This window comes from Aythya ferina (genome assembly GCF_964211825.1).
Source record: "Aythya ferina genome assembly, chromosome: 8".
Taxonomy (NCBI): domain Eukaryota; kingdom Metazoa; phylum Chordata; class Aves; order Anseriformes; family Anatidae; genus Aythya; species Aythya ferina.
Window position 1 is genome coordinate 16,497,993 of NC_140304.1, and position 20,139 is coordinate 16,518,131.

A 20,139-nucleotide genomic window follows, 5' to 3' on the forward strand; every position below is an offset into this window, starting at 1 on the left:
CGCTAAGCCTGGTGACTGCCTCCCATACGGCGAGTCCTGTGCACCTGCATGCATGACCACTGCTTCACGTGTGGATCTCTTCCCTTCTAAGCTTTTGAGATAGGATTTTAGAAAGGAATTCAAAACTGTTGCCTGTAGGTCCTATTTGAAACAACCTTTCCAGCAATACCAGCAATATAGGCACTAGATTTCCGTACAGAACTACGGGGTTGTTGCTCTGCAGCTGTAAAAGAAAGCAGAGAGATACCACATGAGAGGTATGCAATATAATTCTGTACAGATGCCTGTGTCAATGAGAAGAATCACCTTACAAGTCACCCATTTGATTCCCCCAAGAAATGCCCATGTGTGTACATTAAATCACACTCACAAACCTTCCATTAGCTCACATGCATAGAGAGCTAACGCAATGGAACCAGCTAGAGGTTATCATGTTACAACACTGACTGCTTTCACCACTACAGTAATTGCCTGCTGAATGCAGGAATTTTTGCAGACCTCCTACAGCACTATTATAAAGGTGTTTTTTGTTGTTGTTGTTGTTTTTTTGTGTGTGTGTGTTTTGTTGTTTTTATTGTTTTTTGTTTGTTTTTTTTTTAAATCATTGAAAGTTAGTTTATCCTCAAGAATTTCAAGTCAGGATTTTCAAAAGAGTTTACAGAAAATTAGGCAACCACGCTGTATTATGAAAATAACTGTAACAAGTTTAGATTGAGCTTCAAGAACACCATCTCCCTCTACTGGTAAATCAGAATGAAACTGGATTACAGAAAAGTATACATTTTGATTCTTATTTTTAATAGAGAATAACATAAGATTTTTTTCTTAGTTAAGGTTGAAATAAACCTTAAATTATAAACAGAATTTCCCACAAACACACAGGAAAAAATGGTCTGTACATAGCAGTTACACTGGTCTCTTTTACAGAAAAAGTTTTCTGCCAAGTTTAGTTGGACAGACTGATTCTAGTGATAAGAGAATTCAAAAAGTTTACTTTTTACATTTTAGGGGAAAAAAAGGGGGGGTTTTACAGCATACTTTTTCAAAACTGGACCAGAAATAATACATTTAATTAATTTGACCAGAGTAAATCTAGCAGTTATGAGTAGTTTTATGTTGTCTTATTAATACTTTTGGGTTAATTACAGTGGACTTTTGAAATTCTGAAAAACTACAAAACTTCTATTACGCTATCGTCTATAGTGTGCAAACGGCAACTATCAGTATGAAGAACTATTCTTGATTATCTTAATATTATAAGCAATTCATACACATTGAAGAATAATATCTTAGCCACTTAATATTATAGCCACTTGCCAAGGCCATCGGCTCCAGGGCAGACGCGTTCTGCAGCGGAGCAGGGGATCGGACAGGCAGGGCTAATTTTTCCGGCACCGAGCCCACTCGAGGGAGCCGCCAGGACCCGGCAGCCCTCACGAGGGAGGGGAACGAGGCGAGAACGAGGCGTAGGCGGAGCCAGCAGCGCCCCCGCCCCGGCCGTTCATAAACTGCCCCTAGGGAGCGCGAGGAACCCTAGTGGTGCGGCAGAAGTGAGTGGCGCGGCAGTTCGCGCAGGCAGGGCAGAGCGTTCCCCCCCCCCCCCCCCCCCATACGAACACCTCCTCTAACGGCTACCGCTAGCTCAGCTGCAATGGTCTCCACCAGGCACAGTGCGCTCTCCAGGAAGTCTGTACACACCCAGACCAACTGCCCACTCAAAACCGTGGCAGTCACCTGCGGGGGGCAGAGAGACTGTGTGTGAGGTGCAAGCAGGTGGACGACCTGGTCCGCCTCATGGCAGAACTCAAGGAGGAGGTCAAGAGGTTGAGGGATATCAGGGAGTGTGAGCGGGAGAAAGACTTGTGGAGCAAATCCCTGCGCAGCCTGAAGGACAGGTACTGGGGTGAGACACCCCAAATGGGGGTGAATCCCCTGCCCTGCTGCTGTCGGGCAGAGGGAGGGGACCTAGGAGTTGAGGAGGAATGGAAACAGGTCCCTGCTCGACACTGCAGGCGATGCCCCACCCTACTGGCCCCACCTTCCCAGGTGCCCTTATGCAACAGGTTTGAGGCCCTGCAGCTTGAGAGATCAGTAGCTGAGGAAGAGGTAAAAAGTCTACCCAAGAGGATGCCTAGGGCGAGGAAGTCAACTCCACGCCTCAGGACTGCCTCCACCAGGACAGAAAGAAGGGTGATTTGTTGTGGGCGATACCCTTCTCAGGGGAACAGAGGGACCTATTTGTTGGCCTGACCCTACCCATAGGGAAGTCTGCTGCCTCCCTGGGTCCAGGGTCAAGGACATTGCCAGAAAGCTTCCCAACCTGGTTCGCCCCTCTGACTATTATCCTCTTTTAATAGTCCAGGCTGTCAGTGATGACACTGAAGAGAGAAGCCTAAAGACTATCAAACAGGACTTTAGGGGACTGGGACGGTTAGTGGATGGAGCGGGAGTACAGGTGGTGTTTTTGTCCATCCCTACGGTGGCAGGGAGGGGTACAGAGAGGACACGGAATGCCCACCTGATAAACACATGGCTTAGAGGCTGGTGCCAACACAGAATTATTATTTTTTTTTGACCATGGGGCACCTTACTCAGCATCCGGCCTGATGGCCACAGATGGGTCCCTATCTCTAAGGGGAAAATGGATCCTAGGCCAGGAGCTGGCAGGGCTCATTGAGAGGGCTTTAAACTAGGTGAGAAGGGGGATGGGGCTGAAACAAGGCTTGTTAGAGCTGTGCCAGGGGGAACAATGGCAAGGCTGGGAGAGAAGGCAATGGCCCAACTGAAGTGCATCTACACTAATGCATGCAGCATGGGTAACAAACAGGAGGAGCTGGAAGCCATTGTGCGGCAGACAGGCTATGACTTGGTTGCCATCACGGAAACATGGTGGGACCACTCTCATGACTGGAGTGCTGCAATGTCTGGCTATAGGCTCTTCAGAAGGGACAGGCAGCATGGAAGGCGTGGTGGTGTGGCTCTCTGTATCAGAGAGAGTTTTGATGTTGTAGAACTTGAGGCTGGGAATGATAAGGTTGAGTCCCTATGGGTTAGGATCAGCGGGAAGGCCAACAAGGGAAACATCCTGGCGGGGGTCTGTTTGGTCACTGAGGAGCAGACACCAGACAAGCCTGGCCCACACCCCATGAGGGATGCTGAGGTAAACATGGGGCGAGGCACTCGGCCCAGTGCTGACAGCACCATCCAGATCGCGGCAGGACATCCGAGCACACAGCTGTTCAACTCACCTCCTTGAATCCACTGAGAAAGCTGAGCAGTCGGGTTCCTGTTATTAGGATTATTATTTATTTTCCTTTGTCAGATGAAAAACTTCAATTTTAATATTTCCTACAAGGCTCTGTATATGCCACTGTCCAGGTACTCTGATGTCTCCAACCACAAATATGTCCTGCCACTCAGAGTTTCACTTCTTCAGGCACTACAAGAAGCAGGAGAAATGTCTGGTTGAACAAAAAGGCCATGTACAGCCCTCCAGCTACAAAAGCTGGAGACCACAACCCACAGGTTTCCCTATATACAACCCATTTTCTGACATATTTTCAGGTATCATTTAATGTTCTTGATTGTTCTTGCACTACAGGTACCATGCAGTATCTTTACTGGGGTGCTACAACATATATACACAACTGTCTTTGTTAGATCCATGCTATTTCAGTTTTCAAGAGCCATTTAAAGCAAGCGTTCCAGCAAAAGTTGAACTAACTACACTTAAACTAAAAATCATCCGATTTCTCCCAGCTAGTTTATCAAATCTGATTTAATTAGTTGAAATATGTATTCATTATAGGCAACAGATTCAAACAAAAAAAAAAAATGGGCATCTAATTTAATATGAATAATCAATGACATATTGAAGATTAGACTACATTATTTAGTAGCAACTTAATAGTCTCCTACTCTGATTTTAAAAAATAATAATTTTCACCCATACGCAACTGTAGAAGAATCTAGTGTTTTTTCACAACACAATTCTTTGAACAAGCAAGGACAGAAAAGAAAGCAGGGTATCACATACTGTGTTTAGTAACTAAACATGTAAAAAGCAGTCAAGCACGGCATTGCTAGTCAGTCGAGGGAAGCGATTGTCTTGCTCTGCTCTGGTGCAGTCTCACCCCGAGCACTGTGTGCAGTTCTGGGCACCACAGCACAAAAAGGACATGAAACTGTTGGAGAGTGTCCAGAGGAGGGCTACAAAAATGGTGAAGGGCCTCAAGGGGAAGACGTATGAGGAGCAGCTGAGGTCACTGGGCCTGTTCAGCCTGGAGAAGAGGAGGCTGAGGGGAGACCTCACTGCGGCCTACAGCTTCCTCACAAGGGGGAGTGGAGGGGCACGTATCGATCTCTTCTCTTTAGTGACCAGCGATAGGACCTGAGGTAATGGAATCAAGCTGTGACAGGGGAGGTTCAGACTGGATATCAGGAAAAGGTTCTTCACTGAGAGGGTGGTCGCACACTGGAACAGGCTCCCCAGGGACACAGTCACAGCACCAACCCTGTCGGAGTTTAAGAGTTTGGACTGTGCTCTGTCATATGGTCTGAATTTTTGGGTAGACCCGTGTGGTGCCAGGAGTTGGACTCGATGATCCTTGTGGGTCCCTTCCAACTTGGGATATTCTATGACTCTGATTCTACGTGAAGCCATAAAACCTGTCAGTATGAGAAAGTGTTTTGCTGGTGGTGTTTTGTTTTTCCTCTTTTTTCCACTCCAGAGATAAGGACACAAAAGTCTGTCCCACTGTGGGACTGGTAGTCCTTCAGAGAGACTATGGGAAGGATTTGGAGAGAGGGGAGGTGGTATTGCCTTGGTAAGAAATGAAAGAGTGGGCCTCACATAAAGCTCCCTCAGAATGAGGGTTGCTTAGCTGCCACACCCTGCCTTTGGGTTCCAGCCATAGCCACTCGCAAGGATGCTGCATATGGGAGCGAGGAGCCAAATTTCTCAGAGCAGCCAAGAGCTGTCATGGGTCAGCTCTTCCCTCCATTTCTTCCACTCTCCACATGCTTTGCCAGTTCCTGCATCTGACAGGGCTGAACTCCAACCCTGGTGCCCCTAAAAAGCTCTGTCCGTACAGCACTTCCATGCTAACTAAAAGCAGAAGTTATCTGAAGAGTTATAAACTGATTTTTGATGGCAAGATTTCAAGCTCATATACTGAAACTCAATAAAATCTAAGTGTATGCACAAATACCCACAAACACAGCTGGACTTCTACACGGCCCTTGCAGGCTCTTTGGCTTTACCTTACAAAAAGCTTACCACAGCCAAGTGGCTTGTCTGCAACCACAGTGAGCATAAAATGAGTTCGTATATGGCTACTGGGATGTCTCTGGAGCAGCATGGCGAATGAAACCACAAGACAGCAGCAGAGAAAGCAGCAGCAACACTTTTAATATAGTTGCTGGATCCCTCAGCATGGCAGTGGTTGCTGTCACTGCTTCAAGACCATGGTATAAGATAAGATTTGCAGGTGCCACATCACAGGCTCAACTTCTCTTATGAAGACTAACTTGTGAGAGAGAAATTAGGTTTGAAGCCAAAACACAGCGGCACATGAGAGAAGCAAGCCTGTTCTACTCTAGCTCAGCAGAGCATCAAGTTATTTGGTCATTGCCTGTGTTTTGTCTCTGGTCCAAAAGAGTTAGCTATGTTTTCTCCTTATTTTGTATAACTTGATGACAAGCCCTTTCCAAAGAACCCCAGCAGATCTTTATAAGTTTACATAATGAATAACTAACATTGGCTGAGCTGGAGAACTAGTTGTTCCTGCAACGACAGTTGCTGGCCTATACCTGAGAAATTTTTCTGAGTGCTTGTAAGCAAATTACCATGGCTACACTTAAAAAGACAAATTCCTGTTTAAATGTTCCTTTCTTGCCACATGTCTCTCTGGTAGGATTTACCTACTGGCTTCAAGTTCCTAGGACTAAGCATCTGAAAACCCAAGATTGTCTGCTGTGCAGAAGGGGTTCAGAAATAATCCTGATCACAGCTAAATAGAAATTGTAACTCACCACTGGCCAGGACTGATGCTCACTGAGATGAATGGGCTTCTTCCATTTGCTTTTCAGCCATCTTCAGATCAGTCTGTTGCCTTTTATACAGCCAGTGTGATCATAACAAGAATAAGCTGCAACTCAGTATGAGGGAGTGCATGAGTCCACCTGGCAGATCAGATGTAGTCAGCTAAACTTTTCACGTCTCCTAACCATGTACTGAATTTCTATCATGAGGTTTTCTGAATCCATTGACTGACCACCTCTCAGCGCAGAACTTTTCCCTAACACCCAGCCTGATGCTCCCATCACAGCTCCATGCCATTCCCTCAGGTCCTACTGCTGGCCCCAGAGAGAAAGTTCTGCCAAAGAAGAAGAAATGCTCACAGAACAATGCACAGGAATGCAAACAGCATCCTCCTATTCGTTTTAATCTCATTTAGAAACAAGACAGAGAACTGAATCCCTGGTAGATGCACACATTGTGTCTGAAGACTCCAAATGTCAAGCTATAGAACTATCAGTGACATTTTTCAGCAAAAAGTTCAGCTGAGCTTTCAGGCAGTGCCATTTCATTGCACGCTGAGCGCTATGGCAATCCAGTGCTTATGAACAGCACTGCCTTGTCCATTAAACACAAGAATTTCTTCCTGTTCACAGGTGTGCAACAGGCACCAACACTGCAGTGCATCTTTTGGTGCTCAGTAGAAATGACCACAGCAAAGGCTGATGTGAAATGATTTCTGCCTTTGAAGACAGAGCCTCTCTCTTATGGCCACTGATTTCTTTGTCCCTAAAAGGCACCCTTAAAGACTAGCAAAGATCAATACAAGGTGATCTTGAACAAAAGCCTACCAGCACAAATAAGGTATTCCATATGACACAGACAGAGATAAAAGCCCAGGTCTCTCTGAAACTATTGTATTTTATGGCATCCTCCGTGGGCATTTAGTGACAAAATAAAAATCCAAGTGTCACAATATTGGCTTCTAAATCCTACTAATGGTAAGTGACCTATGCCACCAAAGAGAAAGTCAAAAGGAGGTTGCTTCATGTGATATGATGGGTATTTTTATTTTCTTACAAGAGTGAATGACCTGCCAACTCTATACACTCTTGTACAGTGACATGGCTTGCCATTAAGCAGAATGGTATTGCCCTGCCTGAACTCTTTCCTATCCAGATCTCTGCAGAACAGGCAAGTGATGGCAGATTTTGTCCCTAACACCAGGTTCCTTGAAGACAGAGTTCTCTATGCACGGCTTCACACACACACCAACCTGGAAATAACCTCTGCTTCAGCATCCTCTCAGTGTGAATGCATGCATCTGTGCTCACCTGCTGCAGCCACATAGACACCCTAAGGGAATTAATGTGAAACAGGGTTAGCTATGTTGGTGACAATTTCTGTATAGATAGGTTCTTATTTTGTGCAAAATTTTTCACTCAGGATCCACTGTGAAAAGTGAATTCATTGATATACTTTATAAACAGATTGTGTGTTGTCTTCTACTGGATCCAATATGCTTACAAACAGCTTTTCTAATTACCAGCTCAAACTTAAACACAGGATCTTTTCTTTGTGCATGTCATCCTAGAGATACGGGCTCACAAGTCTCACAGCATCTCAGTTACACTCTGCTGTTTTAGGGTAATCAGCAGATGTGAAACTAATTGGCCCTGCACTGCAGCATAGCCTGTAAATTTGGCTTTGCTGCACAGAGAGGTGTAGAACTTTAGCACATCTCTTCTCACTTACACTGGACACCATATTTTTGTCACTCAGACAAATTCTGAGACTGTCTCAGAAGAGCCAGGGAGACGACCATCTTTGACATGTATGCACGTCTTTAAGGATTCACACAGACTATCTAGCAAAGTCAGAAGGCAACCGTAAAATGTGCGGCTTGACTTCTGAAGTGTTGAAATTACAGGAAATTAATGATGCTTCTAACTCGAGAAGGCTGCACGTTTTACACTGCTAGCCACAAGGTGGAGGCCTTTACAACAGATTAACCCAAAAAGTAAGCGCTGCTGGGAATACGTTCACCTGTTTATCCAAGGTTGGGTTGCTAGCACCTGTATATACAAGCTATTTCTGCTGCATCGCCGCCGTCAGAGGATAGCATAGGGAAATGCTGCATCTGGCGCTGCTTTCTGCATTTAAGAATCACTTGCAGAACGCAAAGCATGCGAGAATGGCACTTTCCTGCAAAGTGTCACATTAAAAAGGACATCCACTGTTACTAAGAGTGATCATAACCACGGAGGAGAAACGTTTCTTTTCTATTCAGAAATATACCTGTGTTGCTGCAATCTACTTATTCTTTTTGATAAAGTTCCTTCATCTACAATTGGTATCTTGGGGCTGAAAGACTTGCTTTTGAAAATATGCATTTATATACTATATATAAGCCACTTCTTGTGGCTTTGAAAAAAAAAATACATAAACCTATGTTTTTCCAGCAGTAAAACAGATGATGCTTTTACTTTGCTGCTTTACAAATTATTTTGAAGGAGTTTAATTTCTCTCTCACAGATTAATAATTATTAATATTGCTATTTCCTTTGCCCACACTTAAACAGAAACAACAGGACATACAGTAAGATGTCCCCTCTCTCTGTCCAAACTTCCTTTCTTCTGCTCCCCTTGAAGTCTCTAAGGTAGTATCACCTGCCTACCAGCAGAACAAGCTTTGTGGAAGGTATTATGATTTTACTGTTCGTAATCCAAGACTGGCAAAAATATTCAGTATAACTACCAGACAGTTATGAATTTGACCATGCCTGTTTACAGAAACCTAAAAGGAAGACTAGCATTACAAAATATGGAAGCAATATTAGCAACGTTGTATAGAAAAATAAATTTAGCACTTAGGGAAGACACTAGACTGGCATGCATGCCCCTCTTGATCCTACAGCAGAGATTAGCACAGCCCCTTCAGGCCCCACCGGCAGCTCACGATGATGATTCCTGACTGTTTGGGACAGGTGGAAGGGCTAAATAAGCAGCTAGATGCCTGGTGTTTGGGTTCTGAATTGTTATCCTCACAGGTCAAGAGAGAATCTGAGGAAACTCTACCCATGTCTTTGCTTGGGGTAGAGGCTGTGGTGGAGGCATTTGAATTTTGACCAGGTTTGCACATGACTGCAGAATGTAGAAAAGAAATGAGATCCCAAGGAACTCTACCAGAAACTGCCTTGGTCACTGCCCCGATAATCATCAAACGCTGTCACTAAGCCGACCTGGTAGTTCATCTAATATTCCACCTCTTTATTCCACCAAGTGCAGGTTTTCTCAATCACAATGCACGTGACATTAATTCAGCCAGCTCCATCATTCAACCAAAAACAGACACGTTGCTTGTTCAACAAAACCTACCTTCCGTGAAACCCTACTGATGGGCACTGAATATATTTTTAGCCTCTAATTCTTTGCTGAGAGAGTCTTAGTAACTGTCCCATGACTTTTACCAGAACTGACACCAAGCAAACACTCCAGTAACTTTCTGGGTCACCTTTTTACCCTTTTTAAATATTTAAAGTATATTGGCAAACCTCCAAACCGTTAATAATCTTCCTATTTTCTTTGGGTTTTGTTAAACACTAACACCAACAGCTCTGAGGATTTTAAGAAGGCAGTTGATGAAATTAAAAGCAACAGAGATGGACTCTGAATTGTTTGGATTTACTCTGCATTTTTGCCTGTATTCCCAGTTACATTGCATTTTGATATTAGTAAAGAGCTCTACATGAAAAGCAAAAAAATGCATTTGATACATTGTGTTTAATTTTTTGCTTTGACAGTGAAGCAACTGTAATTTTCCTAACTGGGATTATAGATAACCTGTATACAGGAAGTAGCAGGCCATGGGTTGAACTGCAAGCTCTAGTATTAAGTATATTCATGCAGCAGGAATTAATATTTTTTCCCAGAGTTTTGAAAAAAATACAGGGCTAAAGATTATTGTGGCAATCTGATTAAATACATGAAATTAGTAAAAACAATGTTTACTATGTAGTGATCTACAAATAGGCTTTCAAAATATGCAACTACTACAAGCTGACTGAAAAGGGCTATGAAATACACACCATGTGTAAAACACAGGAGGCATTATTATGCTACAAACTAGATGCTGCGAATTCTTCGTTGCCATCTACTGGCATTTCAGTCATTGTATCCAAAAAGGCAATCTCCTGTCCAGGACCCATTCTTTCAAGAATAACCCACTCTTCTTCATTAGTATCCCCCACCACCACCTGGAGCTATTTAACATGCCTGGCCATGCTGAGCAAGCACTCACATAGTTACCAAATCTCACTATATTTTATAACCAGTCCCAGATTTCAGATTTAGCTGATCGCATAAATCAGAACTTTCATAAATAAAAAAGTCAAAATTATGAAGACCACCCAGCCCAAGAATATCTGTGTGGCACCAAAAAACGCCAGTCCTACATAAATATCTTCCCCAGCCCAGCTAATAACAGTTTTAAACCAATTTTAACATTTGCATCTTTCACGAGTTTCTTAAATACTTAAAAAATGATAAATTATGGACATAAATGCAACTGCTCCCCCTCTGAAACAGTCCTTCCCAGTCATCTCAAAGGCACCTGCAGCAAAAAGCAACAGAGTATGTCCCCCCTCATCCCCTCCTCCCCCTCCCTTTTTTTTATTGTATTTCCCCAGCAGATGAATCAAAGGCTGAAATTTATATTTTTTTTAAATCAGGCCAACCAACTCATAAACAGTAGTCACAAGATTCTAAAGTTTCACATTTAAAATCTTACACTAGAACTATAATAATACACACTTAATTGACAGAAAATCTCTTGTATTATTAAAATGCACAAACACTTCCATAATGCTGGGTATTGTGATAAAAATAACTGCAAGAAACAGTTACTCAACTCCTTACAGAAGCAATTTTGGATTTACGTCTTGTGTTAACTTAGCTGAAGTATTTTTCAGCACAAAGTATTCATTTTTATAAATTTGCTTAGCTTTCATTGACCTCCAAATAAACGCATCCACAGACCTTGAGAGGGATATGGAAATGGTATTTCAACTTTAAGAACGACTTGAAAACAAGATATCCATAGGAAAAGCAAGGCACTGCCAGCTTTTTTTTTTTTTTTTTTTTTTTTTTAACATTAACTTCTCTAATTATCTTTTCTACTTCACTACAGCATTATTGTAACAATTGCAAAGGATCAGACTCTTAACAGAGGTTGCATTAGATGTTTATAAATGCACAAGCCTTACCTGTGCTACTTGCTCTAGAAAGCAGGGATTATCTCATGACTGTCTCCCTAGCAAGCAGAAAAGGAATGCATTAATTCAGCTTAGCTCCAGATGGGCATGTTTTGCATCAAAAACTGTGTACGGCTAAAGTTGAGGCATAGCTTTCATAAAGTACTCAATGACTGGCTGATCTGGAATATCTCAGTTTTGTGGATGCCTCTACAAAAACAGCTTGAAAGACACTAAAGCTGTCTGAAACAGAGCAAGCCAACAAGCAATCTGCTTATGCATGTTGCCTAGGATGAACATACCCTGCTGAGAAAGGACTTCAGTTTCTAGTGCTGCCTTTTGACATTTTACAAAATAAAATGTGTTTATGCTGTATAGTTTTTGGATTCATGAGCTCACTTGTGGGTTTTGTACATCTGCTCCCATGTACATCTTCTTTTCTTACATAAACATTATTAAAAAAGAGCAGGGAAATTCTTAATAAGGAAATGATGGATGGCCATAGACAAAGCTGCCTGTACCAGTAGGCTGGTGGTCTGCTGCACTGGGTAAAGCATTATTTTCTTGAATGCTGAGCGTATAAATTTAATAATCCAAAGGCAAACCTTACTGCGCAAGAGCCTACCTTATAGCACCAGCAAGGTACATGTTTCCACATATCTAATTCACTTTTCTTTACAAGTAGTTTTATATATGACATACTCTTGTGTTCTAAACACAGCTTTCTCAATATCTGCTTTCATACACACTCCACATATCGAAATCAGGAACTGATAAAGCCAGGAGCTTTAGTACATACAAAGCTTAGTGTTTCTTTTAATTAAAGGAGTAAAAGACTACTTAATACCAGATGGAATCATAAAGGAGAAGGAACACAGATGATAAACATGCCTTGGAGGCCAGATGTAGTTTACCATACAAGTTGCTTAGTTGAGGTTGAGTTAGATCTTGCAAAATAAAACAGAAAAAGGAAAGTGTTTTTTTTTTTTTAATAAAAATCCATAAAAATAAACGTATTACAATATTTGTTAGAGGAAATACAGACCTGTTCTATCACTGTTTCTTAACCAGTGGTCCAGTGATCCCCAGGATATCAGCAATTAGTCTCAAAGCAACTACACAGGAAAACAACCTATCAAACACATTCCTACATTGTAAGCAAATGAACAAGTAAAAGGGAGGTAACGAGGGGAACAAATGGAACCACTGATGTTAATTGTTAGCTAATTGTAAATGCAAAGAACCTGCATGAACTGCATTCATGTTTGTTTGCCTGTTTCCCCCAAAAGGCTAGGTAGTTCCTTTTAAAATTGTGAGTCTCTTTGTACTGTGCAAAAAGAATGGAATTGAGGTTGTGTCATAGAGGTATAGCCCCCAAGCATAAATGAATATTTTGCCTCAATTAGCAATAAAGATATTGGATGTATTAATCTGAAACAAAATGTCCATGAACTGATAATGTGATGCAATGAACAAAGGAAAAAGCAAACCCAACCTTTGGCACATCAGAAGCTTCCCATTAAAACCATGCAAGCACTAGTACCATTGTGCTGACACTGTGAGACTTCATTTGTGTATAATTTTATCATCTAAACTCACAAAACATGAAAGAAAGTGCAGAAGGCAACTTCAAGAAAGATCACAAAAGGAGTCAGCTTATTTACATTGGAAAAAATAGTAGGGAGCCAACCAGCTGGTCCCAGTTTAACACAAGGGGGTACTAAACATGACTCTGAGCTTGTCATTCAGTGGACTTTTTAGCTCTGCAGATAATCTGTGGAATTATGTTTTAAAAGCTTATGTTCCAACTTGTAAGACATAATTGATCTGAAAAGTCCACAGCTTGCTCTAGCATATTGCCAGATGCAGAAATACTGGACTGAAGGATAAAAAAAAAAAAAATCTTTAGCATATAGGACAATAAGAATACCAACTGGTACTGAAGGGTGTTAAAAAAAGGCCCACCTAAAAAGAGTCTTGGCAAGGCCGTGGTATGTTTCTGCCTAAAACAGCAATGGACATTTGATTTCTTTGTGAATCAGCAGTTACGGCTACCAAAACACCCATGCTTCAGTCTCATCCCTTGTGAAGTTCCTTTCAAAAGGGACCTATGTACCCTGAGCAAGAGATGTGTCAGGTCTCACCTCATGGAAACAGACTGGAAGGCAAGGCATGCAAACAACTCAAAACTGTAGACTCCAACCATTTCAGCAAAAGAAGAATTTTTACAGCATACAGTAAATAGCATACCAATATACCTGAGAGACCAGAAGGAGGAATCCTCCCACTCACTCAGAATCAGTATTAGGAGACCACATTCAGATGAGAAAGCTTCCCTTGCATAGACACTGTGATGTTTAAAGAAAAAAAAAAAAAAAAAAAAAGTTTACTTTTCCCCTTTAATTCTCCTTTGCTAGGTTCTGCCAGTTACAACATTTAAGGCATTTTCAACTTTAAAGCAAGGAGCATGAACTCTTCTCACTATGAGTTTATCAGCTTAAACACAAAGGGCACAGAGTAAAACAGCATCCCCTGGTTTGAAAGAAATTATATCTTTTTATTTTCAAAAGAGATTTCAGTAGGAAAAAAAAAAAAAAAAAAAAAAAAAAAAAAGAAAAAGAATAGAGATTACCTGCAAAAATTAAATATCCTGGCAAGAGCAATGCCCTGCCATATGACTTAAGCATCACTGGGATTAGATATTAAGTATGAATAATTGCAACCATACAACTTTCCTCTTTATCTCCCTTATGCAACACAAATCTAAATAAATCTGAAAACAGTGACTCATACTCATCTACTGCGCACTAAACCTGATGGTATGTAACCCCATTGTTCAGACTTTAATAATTCCATTCAGAGCTACCTTTTGTTCCTCTGCTTTGTCAGTCAACCCACTTTAATACCCATAGAGGCTGTTAAATCTATAAAGCTTCTGAACTTTTGCAGGGCTCATATTGTTACAAAAGCTTATTACACAACATAGCAGTTCTTTTCATGGTGCACACTGATTAAGAGTGGATACACTGCTGCTCTGGCAAAGCAGGAGCACCACACTGCTCTAACCAAAGGATGTGTTTAGGGTAACAAGGTACATGGTCACCAGTCCTGCTGCTACCCGTATGTTTCGCTGTAGTCAGCCTCTGCGTATCATGTACTTTTGTAATTTTGGTTGCTTAAGGAAGATTCCTTTCTCTGCAAAGCAAAACATATGATTTAATGTTCTCAATTGACATAGACATTTTTTTGGTGAGGGCAGGCCTAAAAACTGATCCAGCACTGTAAAAAAGAGAGGCTGTATTGCTTTGCTGAGGATAACAAAAACAACTTAAAATTTTAATTAGTATTTTCAAGGTATCTCAAATACCAAGTCTACATCTCCAAGTAAATGGGAATGAAGTAATTCAACAATGAGTTTCCAGTTGTCATATTCCCTTGAACAGAACCCATGGCACATGAGAGGTGAAAACTACTGGGTTTGTTCAGCTCCAGGAGGAGAAGTCTAAGGGCAGATGCCTACAACCACCTTATGAAAAAGTGTGGAGGAGACAGAGCCAGCCTTGGAAGTGCTCTGTGAAACTGCAAGAAGCAACAGACACAAGTTGGAATGTGGGAAATTCCAGTCACATGCAAACAAAATCTTTTTCACAATGAAGTCACTTTTTCACAAAATGGCACAGGCCCAAAGTGTGTAAAAGCCCCATTACTGGAGACAAGCACACCTGGGCTGGATGAGGCCCTGAGTAAGTAGATCTAATTTGACCCAGATCTAATTGGACCTGCTTCAAACAGAAGGTTGGTCCTACATGGCCTACAGAGGTCCCTTCCACTCTAAACTCTTCCGTGATACAATTATTCTGTGATGACAATTATTTCTTTATTCTTAGACAAATATTCCAGGAACCAAAAGAGAAGGAAAAGGTATCTTCTGCCAACAGATAATCTCTCTCCTTTCCCCAAGCCTTTTTCCTGTATTTTTGCCAAATGCCAAACTCTTAACCTTCTTCAGAAACACCCACAAGGTAACTTCAACTATTTCTCTCTGTGATTAATTCTTAACTTTGGAATAGCATATTTTATTTTCCCATTTCATCTCATCAGGTGGCATTCCAAATATAAAGTTAAGAGGGAAAAGAGGGAACCCTTTTTTTTTTCTTTTTTTTTTTTTTTTCAGTGAGCCCAGATGAAAACCATAGGCCCAAGGAAGTTCATACTCTGGTGTTAACCAAATGTAGTACAAATATTTCTGAGTTGGACTATTCTGTGTTCTTACATTGGATTTATGCTAATTTCTGGTAAGAAGTCCCAACTCACTCACTATTGCCATATGCATTGTGGGCGTTATTTTCCAGTAGAGTTTTAATTACCTTTTGAACCTGGTTAAACAACAACAAAAATAATAATCAAGACTCAGTTCATTAAACATAAGAGAAGACAGACATGTTCATTAGCTTGGATCAAGGCATACTGTTCATTTAATTTTCTAACAGTTTCACTGCTTTCCAATGAGACATTTACATTAAAATAGCCTCTATTGTCTCCCCCTTTCAGGAAGTTTTATCTATTACATAACCTACTTCATTTAGAGATCTCAAAGCACATTTTATTCATGAACAAAAAAGCAGTCAAAGAACTTGCCAAAGTCACAATCTGCAGTTCATTGTTAAAACAGAGCTTCATACATCCAATTCCCTGCTACTCAGCCCACTCATCTTATACAAGTACCCACCTCAACAGTCAGGGAAAACTTTTGGATGGCTGCTGTTAACCAGATGTGGAAGGGGAGTGGAATATGAGCAAATTTGCTCAATTTGCAAGGCGTCATACAGCTTTCCAGACTGCAATCTCAGAAAATGTTAGTATTATTCCAACAGCAGAGCAACTTTGTTCCTGCACATGCTCCTCCAGAAGTGTTCTTGCCATCCTTTCTCATGTGCAGGCAGAACATTTCCACAAACTATCCCCAGGCAGGCATCCTTTCACAGCCTGCCTATGCCACTCCAGCTGCTAAGGTCAAAATTTCTCTTTTACAACAGTAAAGTGTAGTGTACACTGAAAAACACTATAGAGAAATATTGTGAAGTACTAGTAGTAGTTCTTGCTTAAACAAAAGAAACTCAGTGAAATTCAAACAACTGTGAAAATAAAGAGCCCATCACCAGCAGCTAGTAAAGACAGATTATCTGCACTTCTATATTCACAGCAGCATTATGAGTATTAGAGAGAGATAGAACTGTGACTATTCACAAAAGTTCACTAAATCCTTTCCATTCCAAAACAAGATACATTTCTCATGCATATCTCCATCATGAGCTCTGTATACAGAAAGGACGCAGCTCTGCTTTCCATGTTCATCAACATGCCTACTATATTTTTTTTCTTTCCATTTGTGCCAGGTCACTGAAACAAGACAAAAAACATTGACAGCAAAGACTGGGGGACTTAACAGAGAGATTTCTTTTCAATTTCTGTGCTTCTCTGTCCTTGCAAGCTCAATCTGCAGTTAGAACTACTTTGCCTGAGGTTGGAGGATATTTGAATAACTTAATTAGTTTTATAGAAAGATGGTCTCACAACACAGTGACACAGTTTTACTATTTTTTTTTTTAGCTTTTAATTACATCAGATAATTACATCAGAGTTTCATTTAAAATGTACTAGCTTGGTGGCTCCAGATGATAGAGCTGTCAATTGATGCAGCAGGTCAAGCTTAAACATAGACTTTGTCCACACTGGTGCTACAGTACATCCACCCTGAGATGAATGAACCAGGCATGGCTTTAATGAAGAAGAATCTGGAATGGAAGGAGAGGAGAGAAAAAAGGGGGTCTTCGAATAAAACCGGCCTTCTCAGCACTAAGTTTTCAACCATCTTTCTTTATCTGGCCATCTTTTCCAGAAGTCCCAGATGAATGGTCATGGTGCACACCCACAGCACTTGTCTTGAGAAAATGGAGTATCTCTAGTGGATGCAGGAAGCACCCATCCTTCTACTCTGAGGGGAGGACTTGAGTCACACCACAGCACAGAGTGAACTTTCCAATCACATATGACAGCCCATAGTTCTCCCCAATCAGAGTGGATCTGTATGTATCTGTATGTGGCATTCAGAGCCACACTCCCCCTTTCACCAAGGTGGAATAATGCCTCATGTACACAATGTGCCATGAATACTTACAAGGGTGCCAAAAACTGGTCAACTGATGGGGCAGTCAGCATGAGAAACATCTTCATAGTGCTTGCTGGTCCTTATGCACTGCTGACTTCAACAAGTCTAACAATGATTGAAGGTCTCTTTCTAAAAACCTCCTACCTACCTCTCAACAGGGGCCTCCTCTCACTGCCCTTGCAGATTTAACTAATCATGTTGTTCTTTCAAAGCCCTCAAAATTTAATTTGCTATTGCATTTCTCAATTTAAAGCTCCTGTACACAAAGCACCAGCTGCTTGCAAGTTGAACTGATCGCTGTCATGTTAGCAGAGACCCTGGCAGTCAAACATACTGATTAAAAACACTTTTTAAAATTTCTTGAACAATGAACAAATCAAGATATAAGGAATTGAGGGTTAAACTCATATCTGCTACGAGAGACAGAGACAAAGCCTTTCTCCTGCTCTTTGCGAAGTAACACCAACATTGCGCAGAACCCAAGACCCAGAACTCAGGAGCTCAGGAAGAGCAATGTGGTGTGGGGCTACAAGAGCTTTTCCACTTGCAGGAAGATACCTGGAGCAAAGTTTCTGAATAAACATTTTTGGAAAGGTGCAGGAAGCAGAGGCAGGGCAACCATATCAGTCCTAACAAAAGCTGGCCACATTGTTTCATCTGAGAAACTTCAACCTTTAATGGCTTGAAGACAAAATGACAGTTAGTCATCACAGTTCTGAATTTAACTTTTGCATTAAAAATGAGAATACTTGCTTATGAAAAGCTACACTTACATCACTGGGAGGAAATAAGAGGGAAAGCTGGCTCCTGTTACTCCAGTTCTTCCTCAAGTGAGAAGGTTTTAATAGGAGAGAGCATTCCTGTCAAAACAGGGTAATAGATCAGTCTTCAATCCTATTAGAAAACCTGTTTCTTTTAGGAGCCAATATTAAAACCAGTCAAGTCCTACCACTCCTCCTACAATCCCCATACTCAGTGATGAACTTACCCAATTAAACAAGTTAGAAATATCTTCCTGACTCCACCTAGGGATGAGATTTGAAGCAGAAGAATAAAAAGCTTTTCGTTATTTCCCAGCTAACTGCAAAGTAAGCTCAGAAATTGTTTCCTGACACGAAGAAAACAATATGTTGGCAGCATGTATGCCTGTGTGTGTTGGTGCACTGTATGAAGATCCATTGTTTGGCATGTCAGTATGTTTGTGTACATAAATATTAACGAAATAAAGGCCAAACAGGAACTGAACTCTCTCTGGGAACTGCTCCTTCATGGCATACCCAGGGAAGCAGGACAAGAAACGTTCGGCAACTGTGCAAAACAGTGCTGAAAAACAAACACTGCTATCTTCTACTAAGGCTACCTTCAGCATAAAAATAACTCTGAGAAACTAAACAGGCATGTTTATGTTCCTCTCGAGTGAGGTTTCTTGTTGGATTTGTTTTGTTTTAAACTAATTTGATTTAAAAACAGGAACAGCCCAAAAATTATTCTTATTGAGGAACTTACAAAGGAGAATTGTCTATCAATGCCAAGCAAATTCTCTAGTACAATTTATGCTTTTTAGAAAGTATTTGGCAAATATATAAAGCAACAGTATAAGCTTTTTGTACTGCAGAAGAAACCTAGTCTTCTAATGATTTTCTCAAGAAGAAACAACACATATCAACAGATAGTATTTACAGGGGAAAACTATTTGTTCTGCTGTACAATGAGACAGATCTAAATAGCTCTTTAAGGATACGTTAATTTTTATTTACTGTCATTTGTAATTTGCTTTAAACAGTTGTTGGAGCTCCAAAGTGACAGGATTTTTACCACTCTGATGACAGCTATGCCAAACTCCTCCACTTTGTGCTGGTATATCTTTTACATTCATTTCCTATCTTCAGTCTATGTCTGTGCTATAACTGATAAACATAACTGATCTGTTCTTAGGCACTCTCTGGTACTAATGGCTAAGAAAACACAGGAGCACACAGACTTGTCCTTGGTGTCCAGGTCTGTCTTGGGCACTAGGTCTTCTCTCAAATGTATTATGCTGCAAAGGCAACGGCTGTATGAAAACACAAAGATTATTTAGAAAGGACTCAATTTCCCATACCTCAAACAGGAAAAAATGTGCTTTCTAGGGACAGAAAGTCATTTATCAAAAAAGCTTCCTGAAGGGGAAATGTTTTTTGTTCCGTTTGTTTTATTTCTGAAGTGTTTATCAAAATGATTAAGTTCCAAGGTTCAGATTTTGAGAGAATGGCCACTTGCAGAATGGGATACCTTCCAGATACCTTTTAGAGGTATCTGGAAGAAGCCACTTTTTAAAAATCTTTCTTTAAATCTGCTGTGACTGAAAATTTTTGTAACTATGACAACACTGTACCATCTCTATAACAGGATCCTGTTACAGTATCCATCTGGTAAGAAAAGGATTACTTCATCAAATCTTACATTTAAAAACCCATGCAAGTTGGAAACATTTATGCTGCATGATTTGAATGGAAGAACACAAGACAGCAGAAGGGCTGGCTCCTTTGTCACAGAATTGGACAGACCATCAAAATAACACCAAGGTTTTGAGATGGTTAAATGATTAAAAATGAGCCATTACATTCATTAGATTACACCTCCTTCCTGTCATCTCTTGCCAGGGACACCCACGTCTGCCAACAGTTTAATTCAAAGCTCTGGTTTCAAAGAGCTGATAG

General features: G+C 41.0%; 1 protein-coding gene and 1 long non-coding RNA gene across 3 annotated transcripts in view; both read right to left on the reverse strand.

Annotated features, from left to right (window-relative positions):
• Positions 1 to 13,581, reverse strand: part of HMCN1 (hemicentin 1) — a 213,607-nt gene extending 200,026 nt beyond the window's left edge. Inside the window, exon 1 of the mRNA XM_084527348.1 lies at positions 13,530 to 13,581. The gene's annotated coding sequence lies outside the window, so the exon portion shown is untranslated. The remainder of the gene's footprint in view (positions 1 to 13,529) is intronic.
• A 319-nt stretch (positions 13,582 to 13,900) lies between these two features.
• Positions 13,901 to 20,139, reverse strand: part of LOC311440438 — an 86,742-nt gene continuing 80,503 nt past the window's right edge. The window contains exons 1-2 of one of the 2 annotated variants that reach the window (XR_014695409.1): positions 18,214 to 19,831; positions 13,901 to 16,671 (exon numbers count right to left, since the gene is read on the reverse strand). This is a non-coding gene — a long non-coding RNA (uncharacterized lncRNA). Of the gene's footprint in view, positions 16,672 to 16,697; positions 17,067 to 18,213; positions 19,832 to 20,139 lie in introns of those variants that run through there. The other variant, XR_014695410.1, reaches the window with a different exon arrangement.